Consider the following 27,273-nt stretch of genomic DNA (forward strand, 5'->3'; position numbering starts at 1 on the left):
TGAGAAGGCTGTCCTAATTTGACCGTGGATGTTACGAATTTGGAAAAACCTCTTTTAGAGAACTCCCCAAAGACAAAAGCCTACTCACTGGCCCTAGAGGCTTGGTGTCCTGAACCATCTTTCTGTTACACGGCTCAGACAGCAGGTCGGGGGCGCCACATGGAAGCCACACTCACAGTATCATAGCCACAGGGAATCATGGGAATCATGAAACTGCCAGCAAAAACATTGTTCATAAAGAGAACTTAAGCTGAGAGCTGAGTTCAATAATTTGTTTAAAATTTTATTTTTTTTTCAGTGTTCCAAAATTCATTGTTCATGCACCACACCCAGTGCTCCATGCAATACGTGCCCTCCGAGTTCAATAATTTTTAGCCCAACATGCCAGCAGTTGGCCTTCTCACTTTTCTTGGTTGCATTATGTTAACATTCTTTATTTTCTGAGCCCCTGTGTACTAGCCATGGTGTTTAGAGAAATAGATGCATAAAAAAACCCCCCCAAAAAAAAAATATCGTATCCCGTAAACATAACATAGGCTGATTATTTTAAATGTTTTCTTTACTCAAGGAGGTGGATTTAGGGCATGACGGTAATAATAAACGCTCATCTAAAGAACAGATTTTGATCAAGGAAGTTTCCAGTTGGTTCCATGTATAATCTTTACTCTGTTGGTTTTCCCAGGGCAAAGAACTGCACAAAAGAAACAAACCACAGCTCTAGAAATATAACACCAGTGGAAAAAAAGAAAAAAAAAAAAAATCTCAAGACAAAAAGTGGCCTAACAATGCATACTAGAACTTAAATAAGATGTTACCACATCTCTGTAGCCACCCATATCCAGTGTGTATCCTGGAAAGACATATGACTGACCAAAGAGAGGAGAGACCATGAAAAGAGTCAGTCATGGATTTTTAATTTGTAAGTACACGCTGATCCATGGAAGACTTACAGCAAATTTTATTTCAATGCCTTTTATTGTTTTTTATCATACAATCTGTTCCCGTCAGCAACAGCCTTTGATTGCTTCTTTCGCCGATCTGAATGCTAGGACGATCCCTGTTTAACCAGTTTTTAATAACTGTATTTCTATGCCACCCTCACCATCATTTCATTTGCTTTCAGGACCAGAGATCTTTACTCACATTATACTTGAGGATCTATTATAATATGATTAAGGGGGGTGGGCAGTAATTATAGAGGAAATGAAAAATCAAGAATTTTATGTTTCTGTCCTGGGTAAGGACCATAAATTACAGTTCTGCTGCAGTGGCCCACTCTCCCCTAGGGTTACTGTTATGAGAACACTGATGAAAGCATACTTGACATTTAGTGTAAAAGATGCTTTATATTTGTTATATGAATGTGCAGTAAGCATCGACATCTAATATGTAAGCAGAAGTAGATGTTGCAGTTGATCACAAGAGGAGATTTCCTATGAAAAATTGATAAATGTGTATTTCACGTAAATGATTGTCAGCACAACTTTAAGTAGATAGTGAAGCCTTAGTGAGGAGAATGTAGAATAAATGCCAGTTGTTTTTATTTCATGCTTCAATATGTGTGTTGAAAATTAGGTTAATTACCCTGATTATATTATTAATGCTTAATTTGATTTAGTAGCACTAATAATTTTGCATTTTGTGACCTTCAGTTGTTCAAGCCAGCTGTTTTGTTTGCCAGGTGTGTTCAGACTGGCAAAAGTCTAGGAGCCAGCTGAAGTCTGATGTAGACTTTCCTTTAAACTTAAGAAGGAAAAAAATTAAATCAGGAGATTCCACTGTGGAGAATATATACTCATTTTTTAAAAATGCTGATGAAATCCCTACAGAATGTTCAGGGATAAACAGCAGAGAGGATGTGAGCTATGCTTATTCTCTACGGTCTTTGTACTTGGAAGACCCTGTGAATCAGCACCTTCTGCTTTTGTGCCTTTCTCTCTCCCTACCTGGAAGGGCAGTGTAGGAGGGGCTAACCTCCCCTGTGGTGATGGTAGGTGGCTTTCTTTATATGTTAATTTCCTTCTATTAATCTGTCCTTTGTAAGCTTTAAAAAAAAAGATTTTATTTATTTTTAAAGAGAGAGAGTGTAAGAGCAGAAGGAGGGGCAGAGAGAGAGGGAGAGAGAGAATCTGGAGCAGATTCCATGCTGAGGAGGGAGCCCCATGTGAGACTTGATTCCACAACTCTGAGATCATGACTGAGCCAAAATCAAGAGTTGGATGCTCAATGACTGAGCCACCCAGGTACCCCTGCACTTATTAAACTTTTAGCTATCAGTTGCTTAATAGATAGTTAGATATATAGGTGTGTGTGTGTGTGTGTGTGTGTGTGTGTGTGTGTGTGTGTGTAATGTACTCACCTGGTAAAATGTATTGAGTACATTTATGTACAAAGTATGTAGAAGATAGAAAAATAAATATCAGTCCTTTGCTCACAGTCATGTGTGGGAGATGAGACATAGTCACATATAATACAACATGAGGTAGAGAATATCAAAAGCAAAGAGCTGAACTACTCTTTCCTATATGGGTTAAAACTAAGCTATATTCAGGATGCAAGTTCGTTTTGGCTCCAGTCCAGAGGATTGGTCTGGCTAGCCCATCATCTAGCAGAATTTGAAGTAATCGAATCCATGAGGAGTAAGATTTGCTTACATGGGAGGAGGCATTGCAAGGTAAGATCAGGAGGATGGTGGACCTACTGAGTTCCTCTTTGTTCTGTGCAATGGGACACAGAAGAGAATAGAAAGAAATGGTCTCTGACAGCCTGGAAGTTGTTTTAAGGAAGAGGAGGATCAACCAGAAAGCAGAAAGAGGTGGTGTGGAGAAAATAGGCAAAAAGAAAGGGAAGAAGAGAAGAAGGGAGGAAGAGAGGAAGGAAGGAAAGAAAGAAGGAGACTGTTCCTGGTTAACATTATGCCTTGGGTTGGCCAATAATGTGAACAAATGTCATAAGCCTGGATCCAATATTTTCCACTTTTCTCTCTCTTTTTGCCCTGAGTCTGTCTGTCAGACAGAAGTACCAGGTACTGTACTGGCTAAAAGATCCTGGAATGGTCCTGGAATGGTGTGAGGAAGGTTGATGAAGCCTTGGTAGTGGCTGGGACATGAAAATTGGGGTTTCTTGGAAGAGATGTAGAGGTGGTTCTGTACTGAAGTCATTGTCATTTAGTGGTTATAAATATTTTGATTTTGAAAAGATTGGAAGTGCTGAGGAGAAAGGGAGGGCTCTAAGAGGGCTCAGGCAATTGGGTAACAGGAGAGGAGAAACTGCTAGTGGAAGTCTTGACAACTCAGCAGATTCCTCAGTCTTTTTTCCCACCAGCTGAACAGATGTTGTCTTTGGGTTGGTGGTAAAGGAAGACAAATGAAATGGAGGAGGATAGAGCAGAAACCTGAGCCACAGCTGGGCTGAGTCCCCTATTCCCTGGGGAGGGAGGTCGTGTGTGTGTGTGTGTGTGTGTGTGTGTGTGTGTGTGTGTGTGTGTGTGTGTGTTGGGTTTGGGTAGAGATGGACTATTAAGAATGTTAAAGAGGGGATGCCTGGGTGGCTCAGTAGGTTAAGTGGCTGCCTTTGGCTCAGGTCATGACCCCAGGATCCTGGGATCAAGTCCCACATTAGGCTCCTTGCTCAGCGGGGAGCCTGCTTCTCTCTCTGCCTCTGCTGCCACTCTGCATGCTTGTGTACTCTCTCTCCCACTCTCTGATAGATAGATAGATAGATAGATAGATAGATAGATAGATAGATAGATAAATATCTTTTTAAAAAAAGACTGTTAAAGAGGGGTGCCTGGGTGGCTAAGTCAGTTAAGTGTCTGCCTTTGGCTCAGGTCCTGATGGTCCTGGGATCAAGGACTGCATCAGGTTCCCTACTTAGCGGGAAGGCTGCTTTTCCCTCTCCCTCTGCTGCTTTCCCTGTTTGGATTCTCTGTCTGTCTGTCAGATAAATAAATAAAATCTTTAAAATAAAGTTAAAGAGTTACATAATGTAAGAATCAATTATATGGGTTGTTTCCATTTACACCTCAAGTCTGCCCTCCTCCAGTCTTCCTTCCCTCCCTTCCTTCCATCCCTTTCCTTTTTCTTTTTCTTTTCTTTCAAGATTTTTTAAAAATTCAACTTAGTTAACATGTAGTGTAGTATTAGTTTCAGGGATAGAATTTAGTGATTCAACATTTGCGTATAATACCCAGGCTCATTACATCAAGTGCCCTCCTTAATGCCCATAACCCAGTTATCCCATCCCCCACCCACATCCCCTCCAGCAACCCTCAGTTTATTCCCTCTAATTAAGAGTCTCTTAAGGTTTATCTCCCATTCTGTTTTTATTTTATTTTTCCTTCTCTTTCCCTATATCCATCTGTGTTGTTTCTTAAATTCCACATATCAGTGAAATTGTATGGTATTTGTTTTTTTCCAACTTACTGATTTTGCTTAGCATAATACAGTCTAGTTCCATCCACATTATTACATGTGTCAAGATTTCATTCTTTTTGATGCCTCAGTAATATTCCAAACTATATAAATGTGTGTGTATATCTATATGCCACATCTTCCTTATCCATTCATCTGTAGATGGACATCTGGGCACATTCCATAGTTTGGCTACTACTGACATTGCCACTATAAACTTTGGAATGCATGTGCCCCTTTGAATCACAATGTTTGTGTCCTTTGGACAAATACCTACTAGTGCAATTGCTAGGTTGTAGGGTAGTTCTATTTTTAACTTTTTGAGGAACCTCCATGCTGTTTTCCAGAGTGGCTGCACCAGTTTGCATTCCCACCAGTGTAAGAGGGTTCCCCTTTCTCTGCATTGTCCCCAACTTCTGTCATTTCCTGACTTAATTTTAGCCATTCTGAATGGTGTGAGGTGATATCTCATTGTGGTTTTACTTGATTTCCCCAATGATGAGTGACGTTGAGCACTTTTTCATGTGTCTGTTAACAATTTGTATGTCTTCTTTGGAGAGATGTCTGTTCATGTCTTCTGCCCATTTCTTAACTGGATTTTTTATTTTTGGGGTGTTGAGTTTGATAAGTTCTTTATAGATTTTGGATACTAGCCCTTTGTCCAATATGTCATTTGCAAATATCTTTTCCCATTCCATGGGTTGCTGTTTAGATTTGTTCATTGTTTCCTTTGCTGTGCAGAATTTTTTATCTTGATTAAGTCCCAATAGTTCATTTTTGCTTTTGTTTCCCTTGCCTCTGGTGATGTGTCTAGTAAGAAATTGCTGTGGCCAAGATTAAAAAGGTTGCTGTCTGTGTTGTCCTCTAGGATTTTGATGGATTCCTGTCTCACATTTAGGTTTTTCATCCATTTTGAATTTATTTTTGTATGTGGTATAAGAAAGCAGTCCAGTTTCATCCTTCTGCATGTTGCTGCTCAATTTTACCAATGCCATTTGCTGAATCCTTGTCATGTTCCTGACTTTAGGGGAAAAGCTCTCAGTTTTTCCCCACTGTGGGTCTTTCATATATGGCCTTTATGATGTTGAGGTATGTTCCTTCTATCCCTACTTTCTTGAGAGTTTTTTTTATCAAGAAAGTATGCTGTATTTTATCAAACATTTTCTCCCTCTGCCCCCCCACCCCACTCATGCTCACTCACTCTCTAAAATAAATAAATAAATATTTTGGAAAAGATAGCTTAACTGAAAAGTAGCATTGGAAATTATGGGGTTGATTTGAATAGTGTAGACAAGAGCTAGATCATGCAAGGCCCAGATTTCTTGTCCTCATTCATGAATTCAGATTTCTAGGAAATTAATAGACATAATTATAGGTTTTGTATTTGTTGTCTAGACCACTGGGACCATTGTCTAGACCATTATTGAACATAATGTTCTAGATCATTCTTTAGAGATCCCAAATGCACTTGGTTTATAGTAATCCACTGTGTCTAAAGTATGTATCCCAAACATGAAGCTGATGTGTAGGAGTAAGTCTCATAGCAAGTGAATGAGTACCACCACCAATCTAGTGCCCTTCCATCTCAGTTTGTAGGCTTTTATGGTTATGAAGTGATAAAGTGATGAACATCTTTCTGCAAGAATAAGGCCAACTGCTACCTCCAGTGATGGATATATATAGAAAAGTTCTAGGGCTAAGAAAGAAATGGCCTTTGTGAATGTCTTAAACATTTTAGAATAAATTAAAAAACACAGAAAGAATAATAATTCATAGTCAGATATTTTATCTGTTTAAATTGCAAACAACAAATCCCTTTTTAGTTTCTTTAAGCAGGAAAGGAATTTTTTAGAGGATATCATGTGGTTCATAGATTCTCTGGAAGAACCAAGGAATCAGACTTAGATGCCATGCATTCAAGATGCCTAAAGAACAGTACTGATGGGTCCAGCAAAAGCCACACTGTCATCATTGCTGGACACAGACACCATAACTTCCATTGCTTATTCTGGTCAGTGGATGCCAGAATTTCTACCATGGCTTCCCACAAACCTGGGTACCTATCCAACTACACTCAATAGAAAACGAATTTTTAGATGGTTTCTGCTTATGAATTCAGTGTTCTCTTACAAATCCAAGTTGTATGTGGATGTTTCTTGTTGGTAGTAATAGTGATATAGAGAGCTAGTGTCTGGGAAAGTGGGTTTCTGGCTTCTACTTTGTGGAAGTATGACAAAAAAGTTTGAGATTCCTCTTATATAGGAAAAAATGTTCAAAAGATTTAGGGTGGCTGCAAAGAGTGACAAAGGTCTGCTGCACAAGAACTGATAAGATTGAGATGTTAAACTGGATATAATGCAGTACCTAAAATGGTAGAAATTCTGTGCTATGTTATTTGCAGTTGTGGGATTTAAAAAGAGTCTGGGGTATAGTCCACATGAATGTCAAATGTGTTCTGTATTATGACCTAAACTTGTACAATTTGCAAAAAAAAAAAAAAGTATAAGAAGAATTATCACTGGAATAATAGTATTGATAAGGAATGTTTTAAATTAAAAAAAATTTTTTATTGAACATCTGCTAGAGTGCCAAGCTCTCATCCAGGTTCTAGGAATAAAAAACACTGAACAAAATACACAATGTCCCTGTTTTCATGGACTGTCATTTAGAGGGGAGAACTGAAAATAAACTAGTAAACACAGAAATAATTAGGACAATATCAAAGAGAGAGAATTGAAAGGAAGGTGATAAGCAGGGCAATAGTGACTGGGGTAACTTTCCATAGGATAGTCAATGATATCCTCTCTGAGGAAGTGACATTTTACTGAGACTTGAATAGCAAGAAGCAACTATCTATGAAACAATCTATTAACTTTCACACAGATGCTGCTTATTTATGTTTTAATCATTCATCTGGAGTGATGCTTCCACTCAGTAGTTTTAGAGATATGATGGTTTCCTTATACTGTTGTGACTTCCAGTATATCCTGATTATTTTTTAAAAATATTTTTATGCCAGTTCTAAGAGGATCATGCTAATTTCTTTGTGAGCTCCTTTGAAGCCTAAATACTGATGGATAATTTCACAAATATCATGATGCCACTAGTTATGTCACTGCCATATAGCAATGACTGTCCAAATGGTAAGTGCTGCTATGGAATCACAGGGTACTAAAAGCCTGTTTGGCTCTGTTTTGGACACCAGGTTAAGACTTTCTGAAACAAGAGACTGAAGAACAAAGAAAAATTTCCCCGAGAAAGGAACAGGGGAGTAGGAGAGGAAAGTCTTCTAAATGGAGGAACATATGCAAAGGCCTCCAGGGAGACAAAACATGGTACATTTAAGAAACTGCATACAATCTGCATTTGGCTGAATTATATAGAAGAAAAGTGATGAGAGAGAAGATGCCAGCAGACTGAGCAGAAATCAGTAACCGATGGGCTAGTAAGACTTGTTCAAGAGAGATAGGACTTTAGGCTGAAGAATAGGACACTATTCCATTCATTTAACACATTTTTAAGTGCCTCCCATGCACCATGCCCTGTTCCAGGCCCTGGGAATACATAAGTGAAGAAACAGAAGTCCCTCCCCTCATTAGTCTATATTCTAGAGATAGAGGAAGGTAGATCTTAAATGTAAGAAATTTTTTTTTAAATTATCTGACAAAGACTATTTATTTATTGAGTATAGTTGACACACAATGTTACCTCAGTCTCAGGTATACAGTATAGTGATTCTATAGGTTTATAAATTACACTACATTTACCACAAGTAGAGCTACTATCTGTCACCATACAACACTATTACAATATCATTAACTATATTCCTTATGCTGTGCCTTTTATTCCTGTGACTTCTTCATCCATAACTGGAAGCTTGTATCTCCCACTTCCCTTCTCTCATTTTGCCCAGCCCCCACCCCCATCTCCCCACTGACAGCCATTCATCTGTTCTCTATATTTCTAGGACTCATTCTGCTTTTTATTTGTTTCTTCACTTGCTTTTTAGATTCCATATATAAGTGAAATCATACGGTATTTGTCTTTTTCAGTCTGACTGATTTCACTTAGCATAATATCCTCTAGGTCCATCCATGTTGTTGCAGATGGCACGATCTCCTCCTTTTTTATGGCTGAGTAATAATGTTAATCAAGTAAGATGCCATGGTTTTGAGCATTTTTGAGCTTGATACAGTATGGAAGTAATTTTTCAACTGGAAACAGTCAAGAGATTATAGATTAATACAAAAGAATATATATGTTGTTGACAGTGGCACTTGAGACTTGGGTGTATTTTTCACTTTTCTGAGTGAAACTAAACTACCATTTCTCAGACACAGGGAGTGTCTTTTCCTTCCTCCTAAACCCTTCTGTTCAGGATTGCTCCATAATCCTGAATCCCATGGATTCTCAATAGTAAGCATTAAACAGAAAGAGACTAGTGGGTACACTGGCAGCAAGAGAGCTCTTAATGTCTTAAAATTATTTGGAACTCAATGAAGTTATATTGTTTTGCAGAAATTTTTTTTTCAAGATTTTATTTATTTATTTCAGTGAGAATGGGAGCAAGCAGGAGGGAGGGGCAGAGGGAAAGAGAATCTCAAGCAGACTCCACACTGAGCATGGAGCTGGACACAAGGCTCAAGAACCCTGAGATCATGACCTGAGCTGAAATCAAGAGTCAGATGCTTAGCCGACAGAGCTACCTAGGTGTCCCCGCAGAGGTTCTTTAGTAATGTGCCTTTAAGCTAGGTCTACAGCATCCAAACTTCCCTGACATAGAATTTTGTGGAAACTTGGAGGAATGTACCATTATGATACTAAACAACTGGAGGGAACTTTTCATTTCTCTTTATATTTGCCTTATAGTAATTAAGAGTTGATCATAGGGACACCTGGGTGGCTCAGTCAGTTAAGCATCTACCTTTTGGCTCAGGTCATGTTCCCGGGGTCCTGAGATGGAGTCCCGTATCAGGTTCCTTGGTTGGCAGTTTCTTCCTCTGCCTACTTTTCCTTCTGCTTGTGTTCTTGCTCTCTCACTCTCTCTCTCTCTGACAAATAAATAAAAATAAAATCTTTCAAGAGTTGACCATATATGTGATTTGAATCTAATAAGTGAAGTTTTGTGAGTAAGCAAAATTTTGATTTTTATTATTGTGGGGACAGTGGAATGACAGTTTAAAAAAAAAAAAAAGTACTCTACACTTGACCAACAGGCTATAATCCAGGGAAGCACCAACAGAGAGCTCTAAAGATAGTTCCACGTCGCCATCCAGTTCCTTTTTTGGAGAGAAGAAAGAAATCCGATTTTAAGCCTCTGTCTCTTTAAAACAAAATGCGAGGTGGTGAACTACGTGGCACTTTTGATTATATGTTGAAACTGCACTAAGTCCCTGAAATCCAAGAGAATATTGCACGCTGGTCCTTTGTGCAGAATACTCACATGAGTGCTCACAGGAACCAATCCAGAAGCAAATTGCTGCTGATAGTAACTGACAGCATGAATTACTGTGCTCTCAGAGACTCTGCCAGCATCAACCCGTATGATCTCACTTTTGCTCATATGGCAAGCAGAATTTGTGCATGCGCTAGGACCAGCCTCCCAAGTACAGGGAACAGCAAGGTCTCCCAGCAGTTGTTTGAAAATAGCCAGCACCTTGAAAATGAATCACTGTGGCATCTCCTCAGCTCACCATTATAAAACCAAGGAAGATTTTTCTTTGCTGAGTTTCTGACCCTAATCATGTAAAGTCCCTTAGAAAAAGAGAAACTGACTCATCTGTTTATTCATCATTTGAAAACCAGACAAGTCATTGAATGTGGAAGACAACATCCATTTCTCTTCCACAAGCTGACCTGCCTCTGGATCTGCCACTCCCTATGGTCCATTTGGAGACATTCTGCTGCTGGTAATTGTCATGTTGATTCATAACAACCTTTAGAAATCATCTTCTAATTTGGAATAAATAAGAATATTGAAAAAAGAACTATACTCTTTATTAAAAATGCTCAATTAGGGGCGCCGGGGTGGCTCGGTTGGTTAAGCAGCCGACTCCTGGTTTTGGCTCAGGTCGCGATCTCAGGGTCTTGAGATCTAGTTCCCAGTGGAGCTCTGTGCTCAGCACAGGGTCTGCTTTTCTGTCTCCCTTCCTCACTGTCCCCCACCCCTCTCTCTTTCTTAAAAAAAAAAAAAAAAAAAAAAAACTTTAAAAAATGCTCAATTAAACTAAACTACATATGACAGGAAATGCTCTAAAAATGAATTTATACTTGTGTAAACCAACAGAACCAAGACCACTAAGATGTAATTCAAATATAAGAAGAGCTCATCCCAAATGTACATGCCTGGAAAGAAAAGCAGGAACTGAAAACATTCTTCCAAAGGATGAAATCATAGACCCAATTTTCACAACCCAAGATCAGTCTTGAGAGTACTTCTCTTATTTCAGACTATTACAAAACTTACCTAAATAGTACCAAAATTATAGGGAGAAAAAAAAAAAACTTATGGTTTAATGCCCTTGCCATCATTAGCAATATAATCTACCATTTCTGGGAAAACAGACTTTCTGAGGTCTTGAACTCTGTTCTTGGCAGGTAAGAAGCCTCCCAGGTCATCTTTAAAGGCATATTTATTTTTAATGCTTAAGTCTACACATGTTTTCTGTTAATAAGTTGGGCTCTTAAACAAGATTGTTATTCACTCTATTTATTTACCTTAGAAAGTACTCAGTTCTTCTGAAACAATGGTCCCTTTGAAAATGGGTAGGAAATAGAATTCAAAATTGAATTAAAATAAAGGGAAAATAGCCTTTCTTTCTTCAGTGCATATTTTTGCTATCTCCAGAAGGGGTAATGGACTTCCAGCCTTACAGGATATTTTTCTGAGTTAGCGCTGCTTTAATGAGAGAGAGAGAGAGAGAATGGGAGAACTTTGTCACAGGGAGCATGGGCTCATTTAGGTACCCTGAAGGGATGGTTTTTAGATTGGACAGTGCTTCTTATCTAGGGAAAGTTAAAGTTAGAGAAGATAGACAATCCCAGTGTGGTAATGTTAGGTCATGCTGCAAGTAGTGGCCACACAGACAGTTGCCTTTCAACATAGATGTTCCACAGGCCTCTCCTGTTCAACAAATTCAAAACTCAGCTTCTTGGATTCCTGATTTCAATGAAGTTCTCACTGTTCACTAAGGAAGAAGGCAGAGAAACTAGGGATTCCCTCTTGACTAGTTTCCATCCCTTGTGTATCACACCCAATCTATCACCAAGGCCTTTCACTTCTCACTCAGCTATCTCTTTCAAATTTGCAAATTCTCTTTCATCTCCTTCATTCCCATTCTAAGTACACATATCATCTCCTTTACAAAGAAGTCTCCTAACTGCCTTGGTCCTGTTCTCTCTGATCTGATCTCTACAGTTTCTAAAAGTTACATCAGATCATCTCATTCCTTTGCTTAAACGATCCCTATTGCCTTCAAGGAAAAAAAAAATGAAATCTGCTCTCCCTTAAATGGCATATTTACCTCTCAATTAGCATTCTTTCTCCCCAGCTTTGCTTCATCATAGTTTCTGTTTTGAATGAACTCCCCTCCTTCTTTCTTCTGTTCAGTAGTTTTTACATGCCTCTCAAATTTTGATTCAGCTCTTACCTCATCCAGGAAACCTTCCCTGATCCACTTTCTGACCCTTATCACAAAATGTTCCTGAAATACCCCTTTGGACCACTGTGTTATACGTGCATCTTGAGGGTAGGTGCAGTGTTTTCATTTTGCTGACTTAACATCTAGCACAGGGCCTCGCAGGTGAATTGATGCAAGAAGTTATCAGAGAAAGTCACACAGAGAAGGTGGAGTTGAACTGAATCACTTTTGGGAGAGAAATAAGATGAAGTAGAAAATGATATTTGAGGCAGAAGGAGTAACGTGTACAGGAGCATGAGAGAGCTTGCCATGTATAGACAACACTAAGTGGTTTAGAGCTGCTGGAAAAGAAAATGTGAGATAAAGAATTCTGTGGCATGAGCCATGTTCAGAGTTGTAACACATTTGTTTAATCTGTGACCAGCTTATCTCAAAGTTTGGAAAGGCCTTTTATTGCTTTTCTTGAAGCTTTGGGAATTGTTAAGAATGAGGTGACCAAACAGGATTATACAAAGTAACATTCTTACACACTTACATTTAACAAAGTAGCCCCTTTGACACAGAAAACATACAATATGTTTAATTTTATTTTTTATGAGAAATTATAAGATACAAATATGAGGATATATATGTGAATGAATATTTGTTCATAGCAGACTATAAGAGGTAAAATTAGCCATGGAACACATTTCTAATGTAGTGAGATAAATGTCTTCTGTTAGTATTGTGGCATATCTCTCGGATGATATAGAGCCTCCTTGGGTGGTAATATCAGAGGTCTAACCTCACAAATATGAGCTGGGAGTCAGTGGCCTTTCACAACTCTCAATCCTTTATCTACTTCTTACCTGCCCTGCATGTGGAAAACGTCAGTGGGAAAGTCATGCTGGAAACATTTACTCCAATGAGCATTCTCTGCTTATTTCCATTTTTTTTCCTCCTTTTTAACTACTTAGAAAATGACAAAAGAAAAGAAAGTTAAAATGAAAAAAGGAAAAATCTGAAAAATGAGAAAAGGAAGGACTCATTAAAGAAAACGTTTAGAAAGAATAAAGATTACTGAGGTTAAGAATATTTTAGAAAAAGATAAAATAAGGCATTTTCACATTTCAGGTAAAATAGGTCACAAACTCAGTGGAAATATTTAATTACTGTAGTTGAGGAAAAAGTTCAAACTATAATTTCTTCATGCAGACAGTGGATGCGAGAACAAGGAAGTCCAGTTTGGATCAACCTGGTGAGGAAACAGATCTCCCTGACCTTGTGGGAAAGTTCAGCTGTCCAGCCTCCACAGTCCTGGAAAAGTCCAAGCTGCGTCCAGAACCAAACTGCCAAACAGATGATCAGTTTATTCAAGATAATTGTTCCATATGCTAATGTATGTCTATCCACAAATTTGTAACTAAATATCTGGCTTTCCTTCTTCTTTTTCTTATACCCTTCTTGCAGTTGTTTTCTCTTCTTGCCGTCAGATAAGAATGCATGTGTGTCTCAGAATATTCACAACAGGAAACATGCTTCCAGTGCTTACATTGCTTATAAGATGAGCAAGCTGTTATTTCTTCATTCCCTGATAGCATCTCTTAAAATCTTCATTTGGGCTGAAAGTTTCCAGATTATGTTTAGCCCTTGGTTCAGTTTTGTTAGGAAAGTGCAAAGTTGAGCTATCAGGGTTTTTCTCCCCGCCTGGAGTTAGTGCAAAAGTCTTTCTTCCTGGGGTGTAGCCCAGTCCCGATGAGTTTCTAGATCCTGTGCATCTAGTCCTGTCTTTGACTTTTGCCTCCTCCCCAGGGCTGCTGTCCCCTTGTGAGGTGCACTTGGGACACAGGACATCAAATGGTCTTGAAGAGCCACAGCAACCTCACACGGAGGTTATCAAGACTTGCAAACCACTCTTGGCAGCTTTTTCTCCTTTCTCTGTGCGTAACTGTGTTTCAGGCCTTTGTTTCTCAGCTGGTGATAAGTGGGGGTGGGGGGAACAGGTGTCTAGAACATCAACGGTGACTCAGTGGTAGAAGCCAAGGTAGGAAGAACCTGGCTACACTAACAGTGGCCCTGTGTTTTTATTTTTCTCAATATCTTGATCTTGGTTATATCTTTACTAGGATAATAGGGAAAAATAATATTTTATACTTTAAGTGACTTTACATACAAATAATTGGGGGAAAAAAAGGCCGAACTTGTAATATTTTGTTTATAGTTAGCTGTATAAATATGCAGACATTAAAATAGACAAGTTAGGGGCTATTATATAACATTCCTTTTTTTGTTGTATAAACATACCAAAAAAGATTAGAAGTACTCATTTCATTTGTTGTTTTTTAAACAATTGGGAAACCTCAGTGATATCAGTTTTCAAAACATTTTTCTTATTTCTATAAAATGGAGGAAGAAAATAATAAGAGCTATGTTAACTTCTTATTTACATGCATAATATTTTTAAAATTTTTCATTCTTAAATAAATGCCTTTTATATTTAGGATCCATCTTCAACTTCCTCAGTGGGGTTTTTAATATTCTCTGTTAAACTTTGTGAGTTATCTCTCTGTTCTCTTTCTGATGTATACTTCCATACCTTATGCCCTGGCAAACAGCCCTTTGGATGAGAAGTTCCCTCCGCAATTCCAGGGTGTCTCCTAGTCAGCCTCTTAGTGGTCTTAGTGGTCTATAGAGCTGAGAAGGCATCTGGTGATTTGAACTGGAAACTCTGGGCAAGTCTAGAGGCCCTCTTTTGAGCTTCAGAGCAGGGTCTGGGGCCAGATGTGGGCTTCACCTCCAGAACCCTCTCTCAGGCTGGGTAAGGAAGGGAGGAAAGCAGAAGCAGTATTCTGCACAGTCTATGGCTTTACCTAGGATTTACTTACAGCTGGGTCTAGAGAAAGGCCTTTAATTATGGAGTCCATTTTGGGAAAGGATGGATTGATTTTAAATGAAGGATAGGTAAAGTTTTGAACGCATCCAAATAATGGTATTGTAGGCCAGATTTTTACCATATTTACATGGTAAAAAATGGTGTTGGACCATATGGTTCCCATATGTCCATATGGTATTGGACATAATGTATGCTTTACAAGGTTGGTAGGAAATTCAAATGCTAGATGGTATTAATTAATTAATTTATTATTATTATTTATTTATTCAACTACTATTTATCGAGTATATTCTATAAGCCGAGGACTATATGACATGCTGATAGTCGTGAACAAATACAATACAGTCTTCATTCTAATATGGTTTATTTTAAAAATATGATGTCTCTGGATGTATAATATTAGGTATAACAAGGGAATACCTATTTTAAAACTAATTCCTGTTTTTGCTTTGATGAAACAAAAATTATATATGTGTAGTAGATGATTGGCTAATTACCATTTCCCTGTATTTTAACAAAACTATTCATTTTTTAAATAATTAATAATTTAAATAATTTAAAAATTAAAATAGTTTGAAAAGAAATATTTTGTATTTTGGTAGCCAATATGTGTGCGTTTTTTCCAAGTAGAAAGGTCTCAATAAAAATATGTCCCTTCAGTATTATGCTTAGCAAAATAAGTCAATTGGAGAAAGACAGCTATCATATGATCTCCCTGATATGAGGAAGTGGAGATGCAACGTGGGGGGTTTGGGTTAGGAAAAGAATAAATGAAACAAGATGGGATCAGGAGGGAGACAAACCATAAGAGACTCTTAATGTCACAAAACAAACTGAGGGTTGCTGGGGGAAGGGGGTAGGGAGAGGGTGGTGAGGTTATGGACATTAGGGGGGTATGTGCTATGGTGAGTGCTGTGAAATGTGTAAACCTGGCGATTCACAGACCTGTACCCCTGGGGCTAATAATACATTATATGTTTATAAAAAAATTTTTTTTTAAATGTCCCTTTAAAGTTATTTGGAATTTATTTCAGAAACACTGATAATTCTAGGTCTATTGCCAATAAATTAAGCATTACTTTTTATTTCTTTATTATCTTTTATTTTTTTTTCTGTCCCCCTACTTTTCTTTCACCATAATCTCCAGAAGAAAGAGCTTCTGGATCTGAATTCAAAAAGTTGGTTTAAGTCCAGTCTTTCCTCTTCATAGTTGTGTAACCTTGGGAAGTCACATTTACTGTATCTTGGCCTAGTTTCCTCATCTGTAAAATGATAGGATTATATTGAATAATAGCCGAGATCCCTTCCAATTTTAGCATTCTCCGGTTCTTTAATCTTCCGGATTTGCGGGTAAAATGTAGAGACAGGGACATGAACACATGTTGAGAGATGCTTTTTAAGTAGAAACAACCCAGAAGTTTGGATTTAGTTGGAGTTGTGAATGAGTTCTGGTTTGCCTATACTACAACACAGAATTCTAAACTTGTTATGCTTTACAAATTCATATCTTCCCAGGAAAATGCATATATGTGGGTAAGCAAGGCATTTGGAATGAACATTTACTCAGCAGAAATTAAAAGCCACTTCAAACTAGAGATAGTGACATTGTCTTTGGCCAGGGCAGGTACAGCTCAGATAACATCACTGGCAGATTATGTACCAAGTCATAGCTGTATCATAGCACTAGCCAGAAGGCATCCTGTTGACGCAAGGCCCAGGATCCCAGCTCACTTCTGACAGCTCTGTACTTAGACTTTCCTGATCCCTTCCTAAATTGAAAGCCTTCTCTTCCTTCTTTATGCTCCATTTCACTTGCATTTGGTCTTGTATTAAAATTAGTTGCGTATAACTCTCTCATTTGGTGGTTCCTAAGGTCCTTATGAGAACCCAATCTGTCTGGTTTACATGTGTATTTCCCACAGTGCCTTGCACAAAGTAGGCACTCATTTTTCTTGAAGTAAATATTTCAACTCAGTAGCTGGGACTCTGAAGTTAAAAACAATTACAAAAGAATCTTGTTTTATATTCTTAAATTCTAATGCAAGGGCACAGCTTAATAGAGGTACTGAAACCCAAGCTTGATATGACAGAATGGCATCCAATGAAAAGTCTCATTTCTACTGAGGTATGGGAATCTTGGCAGCTCAGTCAAGCTGAAAACAGTCTTGCCTGGGGTTTTGGAAGGAGACTCAAATGCCTTTGTAGTTACCCAAGGGATGACGTTCACCTGAGGTCAGCCCAGTCAGTGATCCACTCTCCCACCTAAAGCTGTCTGCATACTTCCATAGAGCCTGGCGATGGGTCATACTGTTTTATCACACAATTCATTACTTGCTGTCTATATAGGCCTAAGGTTTTATGCTGCACAAAAATATACTAGCCTGAATAGAGCATGAGATACTAAATTAAAAAAATCATCTACTATAGAGATTCAGTGGCAAAATATACTCTTCTCTTTTTGGCAAATCTCATTCTTCTCACTTTTAACTTTTTTAGTGGTTTCTTCTATAACTATAGTAATATGGGTATTACTATATTTAGTTATGGTGAATATAATCTACTAACTTACTTCTTGATTAATCAATTTTAATTATTATTGATTTACTGCTGTGAATGTTGTAGATATAACTTGTTGAAACACTTCTCAGCTTTTCTTCCATTCTTTCCCCTAATATATGGTATTATATTTTAGTTTCAGGTTTTCTGTTGTTACTTTTTTCACCTACAGTAATAGTGTGTTTTGTTTCTTGTTCTCTCAACTTTAAGTTTGTCTATTAAATCAATGCTATATAAGATGGTGAAAATATTCAGGGGCCCTTTCAGTGTGATGGCTTGTGTCTTTCTGTATTTTATTCCTTTTTTTTTTTTTTTAAATAATTTCCTTTCCTTTATTTTCTTTGTCCTCATTCTGGAACCCCAGTGGGCTGGACATTGAACTTTGTGGATTGATACTTTGTGATTCTCATATTCTCCATCATGTGTTTCATTTCTGTATTTTTTCATTCTATGTTATGATATTTTAAATTTTTTGCTGCTTTTTTATGAATTTTTCAGCTTTGCATTTAAAAGATTTCTAAGACCTGGTTCTTACTGTGATCTGTGCTATTTTTATAGATTCTTATTCCTGTTTTTAAGATTACAACATCATTTAAAAACTTCTGAGGATTCTTGGGGTGCCTGAGTGACTTAGTTGATTTATCTTTGGACTCTTGATTTTGACTCAGGTCATGATCTCAGGGTTGTGAGATCAAGGCCCACGTCAGGCTCCACACTCCGTGGGGAAGGCTGCTTGAGATTCACTTTTTCCCTCTGCCTCCCCCACCCCATCTCTCTAAAATAAATAAATAAATGTTTTTTTAAAACTTCTGAGTATTCTAATTAGAATTAAAGAAAAACCAGTTTCTTCATTTCCTTGCACTTCCACTATATTCTACTGAGTCTACAGCTGATGCTGTTAGTCTTCCTCATATGTCTGGTAGTCCTTGCTAACTACTATTTAGGTTTATTCTTATTCTTGTTTAGGTTGATTATTCCAGGTTGAGGCTGCAGGTTTTCTTGGCAGTTTCTTTCCCCAAGATGTCTCCTCGCTGAATTGAAGGCTCTTGGTATGTAGGTAGAGCTTATTATCTGGAGGATTTGCCCAAGGGTGAGTGGGTAAAGTAATCAGAGCTCACACTAGCAGCCTGTACTTTTCCCAGGAAGCTTACTCAATTCCTTTAGTTTCCTGTGCTTTTTTTAATTTGGAGGAATGAACACTGGGTTTCCATTTATTCTGCATGCAGAGATCCCGGGGTGTGTTACGAGCTTGTGTGCATGTGTGGTGGGGGGGGGGGGGTGGAGAGAGAGACAGAGAGAGAGAGAGAGACAGAGAAACAGAGAGAAAGAGAGAACTAATGCAGCTATTTTATTGAAGAACATTCAGTGAGAGCCTTGTTTCTACTGTCCCCCAGTATATCTCCTCAGTCTGAGCTAGGAGCCTTTCCAAAGTCCTTTGAAGTTAGGCTGTGCCCCTCACTGAGGCCCCCTTCTGTTCTGTGCTGCAGCTTCCTGTGCTCCATTTCACTTATCCATAGGATTTTGTTTACTTTCTATTCCTAGGAATTTGTTGATTTAAGTTAAAAAAAAATGAGTAAAAAATAAAAAATAAGAAAACCCAAAAACCCAACCAAGATTCAGATGTCATCTCCAGAGACTGAATTCTTAACCTTTTTGCTATATTGCTTCTTATAATCATGCCATCAAAAAAATAAACCTCAAAAATTTCAAAATAGAACTACTCTATGATCCAGAAATCACACTTTGGACATTCACCTAAAAAATATAAAAACATTAATTCAAAGGGATATACACATCCCTATGTTTATTGCAGCATCATTCACATTAGCCAAACTACAGAAGCAATCCAAGTGTCCCTCGAAAGATGACCATTCATTTTCTAAAGAAGAAGCAATATATATATATGTATGTGTGTTTGCAGGAATGTTACTCAGCCATGAAAAAGAATGAAATCTTTCCATTTGCAACAACATGGATAGAGCAAGAGAGTATAATGTTAAGTGAAATAAGTCAGTCAGAGAAAGACAAATACTATAAGATCTCACTCATATTTGGAATCTAAGAAACAGAACAGATGAGCAAAGGAAAAGGGAGAGAAAAATAGAGAGGGGGAAATCCAGAAATAGACTGTTAACTATAGAGAACAAACTGGTGTTTACCAGAGGAGAGGCAGGTAGGGGGATGGGAAAAAGCGGGGATGAGAAATTAAAGAGTACACTTATCATGATGAAAATAAAATAAAATAAAACCCATGAGGATAGAATAATTCTGGATTATCAAATAAGAGCTGATGAAATATTTTCCAAAAAAAGGTGGGAATGCAAGTTGGTGCAGCCACTTTGGAGAACAGTGTGGAGATTCCTCAAGAAATTAAAAATCGAGCTTCCCTATGACCCTGCAATTTCACTACTGGGTATTTACCCCAAAGATACAGATGTAGTGAAAAGAAGGGCCATCTGTACCCCAATGTTTATAGCAGCAATGGCCACAGTCACCAAACTGTGGAAAGAACCAAGGTGCCCTTCAACGGACGAATGGATAAGGAAGATGTGATCCATATACACTATGGAGTATTATGCCTCCATCAGAAAGGATGAATACCCAACTTTTGTAGCAACATGGACGGGACTGGAAGAGATTATGCTGAGTGAAATAAGTCAAGCAGAGAGAGTCAATTATCATATGGTTTCACTTATTTGTGGAGCGTAACAAATAGCATGGAGGACAAGGGGAGTTAGAGAGGAGAAGGGAGTTGGGGGAAATTGGAAGGGGAGGTGAACCATGAGAGACTATGGACTCTGAAAAACAATCTGAGGGGTTTGAAGAGGCGGGGGGTTGGAGGCTGGGAGAACCAGGTGGTGGGTATTAGAGAGGGCACGGATTGCATGGAGCACTGGGTGTGCTGCAAAAACAATGAATACTGTTATGCTGAAAATAAAAAAATTAAATTAAAAAAATAAATAAAGATATTTTCAAGAAAAGACTCAAAAAATGAATATAATTCTATGGTGATAAGGAAGGCTGAATTATGAGATTTTGGTAACACAATTTATTTATTTATTTATTTTTTGATTTTTTTTTTTTTTAATTTATTTGACAGAGAGAGATCACAAGCAGACGGAGAGGCAGGCAGAGAGCGAGGGAAGCAGGCTTCTTGCTGAGCAGAGAGCCCGATGTGGGACTCGATCCCAGGACCCTGAGATCATGACCTGAGCTGAAGGCAGCGGCTTAACCCACTGAGCCACCCAGGCGCCCTGGTAACACAATTTAAAATATTCTCAATGGAAAGAAAATGCAGAGGCAGGTAGAAAATCTGGCGTATTTGCAGGTAGAGAAGCTGTCTAATAAAGCTGGAAGATATCTATGTAAATGGTGCATGAAAGAACATATAACTAAGGGGAATACAAAGTACTGGGATAAGAATTTCAAGAGAATTAAAGCCAAAGATTAGCTGAGGCTCACAAAAACCACTAGAGACAGCAGCAGCAATTTTTAGTGCTATTTTCAGAGCAATAGATGAAAATTATAGGTCCATTGCTTGAGAATGATGGTATCGTGTTAAAACAAAACACTACACATCCGCTTTTCTTCTGCCTATACCAAGAAGAATGATCTTTAAGCTGACAACATTGAGAGATCATTACATTAAGAGGTTATTGATATATACAATGAGAGGAGTCTAACGATAACAAATATTTTAGATAAATTCAAACTCCCAGATCATGACAAATTACATTTTGGGCAATACACAGTCCAATTGATATGATCGTAATACTACCATATTCTTTGAGAAATTTTGGAGAACAGGGAAAAATTCAAAAGAATTGGAGAAAGGTACATATGACCGTAATTTCCAAAACTTCTCCCCCCCACCCCGCATCAGTGTTAGTCTTGGCTATGTGTCTTGCTGTGGCCAATGAAATGTGAGGGGTGAACGCTACTTCCAAGCAGAATCATTAAGAAGCACTAGCACTGTGTTTTCTGCCACTACTGTTGAAAAATATGTTATCAGCTATTTGAATGACAGCATAGATGTTATATTTCTCAACTTTGCACAACATAGGACCCATTATATAAGATATTCCCTGGAAAAGAGAGTGTGTTGGATAGAAAAATTAGAATGAAAATGATATCTATTGAAAAGATACTGAAGCAAACATGATAAAATTTATAACTTAAAGTGTTTAAGCTGAATAAATGTGTCACTAGAAGTTTGTTTTTTGTTGTAGTTGTTGTTTTGTTTTTTCTGGTCATAAATTTTTGATTTTTTAATTTTTTATTTTTTTATTAACATATATTATTTGCTTCAAGGGTGCAGGTCTGTGAATAATCAGTCTTACACAGTTCACAGCACTCATAGCACATACCCTCCCCAATGTCCATAACCCAGCCACCCTATCCCTCCCTTCCCATCCCCCAGAAATCCTCAGTTTATTTCCTGGGATTAAGAATTTCTTATGGTTTGTCTCCCTCCCTGGTCCCATCTTGTTTCATTTTTTCCCTCCCTACCCTCCACAATCCCCTGCCCTGCCTCTCAAATTTCTTATATCAAAGAGATCATATGATAATTGTCTTTCTCTGATTGACTTATTTTGTTTAGCATAATACCCTCTAGTTCCATTCACGTCATTGCAAATGGCAAGATTTTGGGTTTCTTTGATGGCTGCATAGTATTTGTGTGTGTGTGTGTGTGTGTGTGTGTGTGTGTACATACATGTATATATACATGCATGTGTGTATACGTATATATATACGTATACACACATGCATGTATATATACATACATATACATACATACGTGTGTGTGTGTGTGTATCACATCTTCTTTATTCACTCATCTGTTGATGGACATCTGGGCTCTTTCCATAGTTTGGCTATTGTGGACATTGCTGCTATAAATATCTGGGTGCACGTGCCCCTTCGGATCACTACGTTTGTATCTTTAGGGTAAATACCCAGTAGTGTGATTTTTGGGTCATAGGGTAGCTCTCTTTTCATCTTTTTGAGGAACCTCCATACTGTTTTCCAGAGTGGCTGCACCAGTTTACATTCCCACCAACAGTGTAGGAGGGTTCCCCTTTCTCTGCATCCTCACCAACATCTGTCATTTCCTGACTCAATTTTAGCCATTCTGACTGGTGTGAGGTGTTATCTCACTGTGGTTTTGATTTATATTTCCCTAATGCCAAGTGATGTGGAGCACTTTTTCATGTGTCTGTTGGCCATCTGGATGTCTTTGCAGAAATGTCTGTTCATGTCTTCTGCCCATTTCTTGATTGGGTTATTTGTTCTTTGGGTGCTGAGTTTGATAAGTTATTTATAGATTTTTGGATACTAGCCTTTTATCTGATATGTCGTTTGCAAATATCTTCTCCCATTCTGTCAGTTGTCTTTTGGATTTGTTGACTGTTTCCTTTGCTGTGTCACTGGAAGTTTTTTTAAGTGTCATTTGTATTGAATGAAAGAGAACTGCTTCTTTGAATTTAGGTGAAATCAGATAGCGTGGATTGGTCCAAACCTCAAATAAGGTTAGTGTGCTGTTGCCTCTATAAAAGTGAAGGTGATCTGAAGCTATTTTAACAACGTTAGGCATCTAGGTTATCAAGGGGATTATTATGTGTTAATAATAATAATAGTTCTCAGCACTCATTTTTAATAGGAATGTTGATAAAGCCCAGGGGTGTTGGGAATAGCTTATTGGGTGGAGTTGGGCAGGTAGAGCCAGGAGGTCTAAACCTAAACCAAAGAATCTGGCCAGATAAGGGAAAGGCTAAAAGAGCAGAGAAGGATAATAATTGCAGATGTGTTCATACTTAAGAAGGAAGCAGGCTGAATATTTTTATATCAATATCTGCTTGGCTCCTTTTGACCAGACCCCTGCTTTCCTAATCAACTCTGTTTCCTGGTGATATTAAGTCATAAATACGTAAACAAGACATACTGAATAAATGCACGTCATGAAAGAGCTTTCTAATCCTGGATGATTAGCAGGATCATTCAGGGACCTTTAAAAATGTAGATTTCAGGCCTTACCTCAGACCTCCTGAACCATAATTTCTGGTAGTGCACTTTGGAAATCTGTGTTTTAATTAACCTCCATTGACTCTAGTGTTCTAATGGTTTGTGAGCCACTGTGTCTTGTGATGTGGTTCGTGTTCATCAGGCAAGAGTTGGATTGTAGAACATAGTATATCGTCAAGGGAGGCAAAGCTAGGGCAGTGGCTCCCAGATTCTGGTCTTCATGGACAGTTCAACTTTTAAAGAAAAAGGGCTCATCAACATAGGATGGCTGTCTTTCTAGTAGAACAAACCAACCAAGCAAATTCGTATCCTTATTATTCCATTTTAAAAAATTAAATTTTAAAAGGATTTGGGCAGGATATAGTATAGAAATCAAGGATAGCCTTTTAGTTTGAATGAACTTTGCCATTTTTCTCATTTCACCATGGACTGGTGACAATGTCTTCACATTATGGCATCATTCAGTATGTCAGAATTTGAGAACCAATTTATAGGGTATGTCCAATTCCTTATGATCTCTGGCAACATGTTGCTGCCCTGCTATGCAGGGTCAAGTGGTTCCTAGTTGTTTTAGGGACTCTAGTCTGACAGTCATGGAGAAAGCTCTGAAAAGAGAGTATAGATGCTGTGTTGGGATGCAGGGGTACGTTAGATGATAAAGGATCTGTGAATAATTGTTTGTGGAAACTATTTATCTGTAGAAGAAAAACATGGGTAGACCTGAAAGCTGTATTAAAATATGTAAGTTATCAGGCTAGAAGGCAGCCCTAGGCCGATGTGAGGAAGTCACTGGCAGACCCATTTCAGTTTAATGTAAACAGTAGCTTTCTGAGAATCAGACATTTCCAACAAAGATTAACAAACTACATGGAGATGAGATTGCCCACTCTGGAAGAGCTCAAAACCCATCTGAGTAACAAGGAATTTTCATGAAAGGGTTCTCGACTGAGTTGGAGGTTGGATTAAAATCAGTTTTGGGGGCACCTGGGTTGTTCAGTCTGTTAAGCATCTAACTCCTGCTTTTGGCTCAGGTTGTGATCTCAGGGTTGTGAGATTGAGCTCTGTGCTCAGCATAGAGTCTGTCCAAGATTCCTTCCCTCTCCTTTTGCCCTTCATCCTGCTTGTATGCCATGTACTCTCTCCTCTCTCTCAAATAAATAAGTAAAATCTTAAAAAAAGAAACCCCCATTTTTCTAGGAGAAAAAGATAGAGAGAGAGAGAGCTATACAGAAGCAAACTGTAAGAGACTCCTAACTATAGAGAATAAACTGAGGGTGATGGAGGGAGGTAGGTGGGGAAGGGCTAAATGGATGATGGGTATGAAGGAACGCACTTGTGATGAGCACTGGCTGTTACATGTAAGTGATGAATAACTCAATTCTGCATCTGAAACCAATTTTACCATACAAAGTTAACTAGAATTTAAATTAAAATGTGAAGAAAATAAAATAAGCTACTAAAGCTTATTTCAAGACAAAAATAAGTACATAAAATAAAATAATAAAATCACTGTTTCTAAGCCAGGCACCACTCCTCAATAACACCTGGGAAGCCTTTTAAACAAATACAGATTCCTGGACCTCAGCTTAGATCTCTAGAAACAGAAATAGAAACTCTATGAAGGGGGCTCGGGAATCTGTGTGTTTCAGAGGCCTTGCAGGAAATTCTGAGTTAAGTTGCCTGTAGCCTTAGAAAACAATTGGATGAAGTGAACGCCAGAGTCTTGAAGCATCTGTGATGAAGGAATCTCTAAAAATTATGAAGAGATAACATTTTGTTATGGCATCAATATTTGAATATCCACTTAATATATGTGCTTTATTATTGTCTGTTTAAAAGTTATATCTGAAACAACTGGTTATCTGGACATCAACACAAACAGAGAGCATTGAACTATTTTTAAAACAAGATTCGCTTTGAGCTTGCAAGTGAAATTAGCCTCATATGAGGAAAAGAAGTCATGGGCCTAATTATAAAGTATGGATAAATAAACTTCCCAAACAGATACCATGTTTGTGCCACATTTTCTTATTTACCAGATCAATGACTCATTCTTTCCAATTTTAAATATCATATTAGCTTAAAATGGTGTTAAATATGTTTATTTCTGTGAAAGAGGACTTTCATTGGACCTTTTGTGACTTTGAAATGATTTTTTATTTTCATCAATCTTTCATTCTTATAGCTTGAGTAACTATATTAGTAACAGAATTATCAAGCAGAACTGCAGAGCACCCCAAAGGTCCTTTTACTTTTTTTTTTTTTTTTTTTTTTTTTTTAGAATCTGCAGCTCTGATCTGGACTTTGATCTGGACTTTGTTGAATTTTTATCCCAAGTTTCTCTGTATAGATTATCTAAAAGGCTTTTGACTGTTGACAAGAGGCTAGGCCTTGAATAACAGACATAAGAAACCAGACTGAAGCCATCAATCAATTGAATATATAAACATTGCTCAAAATTTTTTGAGGGTCTAATCCCTGAGATATTTTCCTAATATCCACTGAGCCATTCAACCCTTTAGAAATCTATTCTCATAAACACATTTCCCTTTTCTTCATTTAGCATCTAGGCCCTATTTGCCATTATTCATTTATATGTTCAATAAAAGCCTAGTGGGAGTTAATAATCTACTCCAGGAACAATGGTAGGTATAACAAGACCCCTCTCTCATGATACTATGTTCTGATAAGGAGAAAGAGATGATAAACTTGCAGATAAATACATCAGAAATTCATCTAGTAACAAGTGCTGTAAAGAAAATTAAATGGGTCAGAGAATTGTTGCGGGCTCTTCTTTAGATGGGATAGTTTGGAGAAGGAAGTGGTATTTGAAGTAAGCTTGGTCACTGTGAGCAGTTGTGAGAGGAGAGCTCTAAGGAGAAACAATAAGCAGTGCAAAGGCCTGAGGCTAGAATAAGCTGGGGGAATTGAGAGGCGAGTGTAGTACTCTTGTAATGACTACTTGGGGTGGGGTACAGAAGAAGGTTAGAAATAAGGCAAGGGCCAGATAAGGCAGGATCTCACAGGCTATGGTAGGAATCTGAATTTATTTGAAGTGTCATAGGTTCTAATCAGGGAGTGATATACTTTTACAAAGTATTTTACAAAGATATCTCGGGCTCCTTGGAGAGAATGGACCATAGTCTGGAAAAGAGTGGAATGAGGAAGAGTAGAGGCTGTTGCATTAGCTCAGTCGAGAGATGATGCTGCTTGCTAGAATAAAGCTTTCAACTGAGGGAATATATAAGAAAATCATATGTCCCTTTCAGCAGACATTTTCAGTCAAGAAGGGCATATATATGACTTTTGCAACCTGATTTAACCCAAACTTGTCTTTTTCAGTCTAATGCTCAGATGTCCAGTGTTATCATTAGTTCCCTTTCTCAGCTCTTAGCCTACAACTTTCTTCAGTCAAGAACCACTAGGTTAGATGATTGGGCAGGACAACTTGGTCTTTATCAGGCCAAATGGCATCCTCCCGCATTGGTGGTTCAGTGGTAGAATTCTCGCCTGCCAAATGGCATCCTCCCAGTAAAAAATCCAGAGACCAGACCTCGGATATTTTCATCATTCCCTTTTTTCTTTCCACAGACTTTTCTTTCCCAGTTTCTACCACTGAATTTTCTGTCCCCAGGGGAACACAGACTCCCTACTTCTCTGCAGCCAAACTGTCTACTCTGAAAGAAACAAGGATGTTAATTTTTATGCTGTTCACTTGAAGGATGTACTTTTTGTATGGAAAGGAATACAAAGATGAATGCAAATAAAAATA

At 38.1% G+C, this 27,273-nt stretch overlaps 1 long non-coding RNA gene across 1 annotated transcript; it reads left to right on the forward strand.

The window, feature by feature from the left end:
- Positions 1-684: 684 nt before the first annotated feature.
- On the forward strand, positions 685-27,273 carry LOC125101048 (uncharacterized). Its single transcript, XR_007127744.1, has 2 exons — positions 685-919; positions 27,223-27,273. It is a non-coding gene; the product is annotated as an uncharacterized LOC125101048 (long non-coding RNA).

The sequence above is a fragment of the Lutra lutra genome, chromosome 5, assembly GCF_902655055.1.
Source record: "Lutra lutra chromosome 5, mLutLut1.2, whole genome shotgun sequence".
In the NCBI taxonomy this organism is placed as follows: Eukaryota; Metazoa; Chordata; class Mammalia; order Carnivora; family Mustelidae; genus Lutra; species Lutra lutra.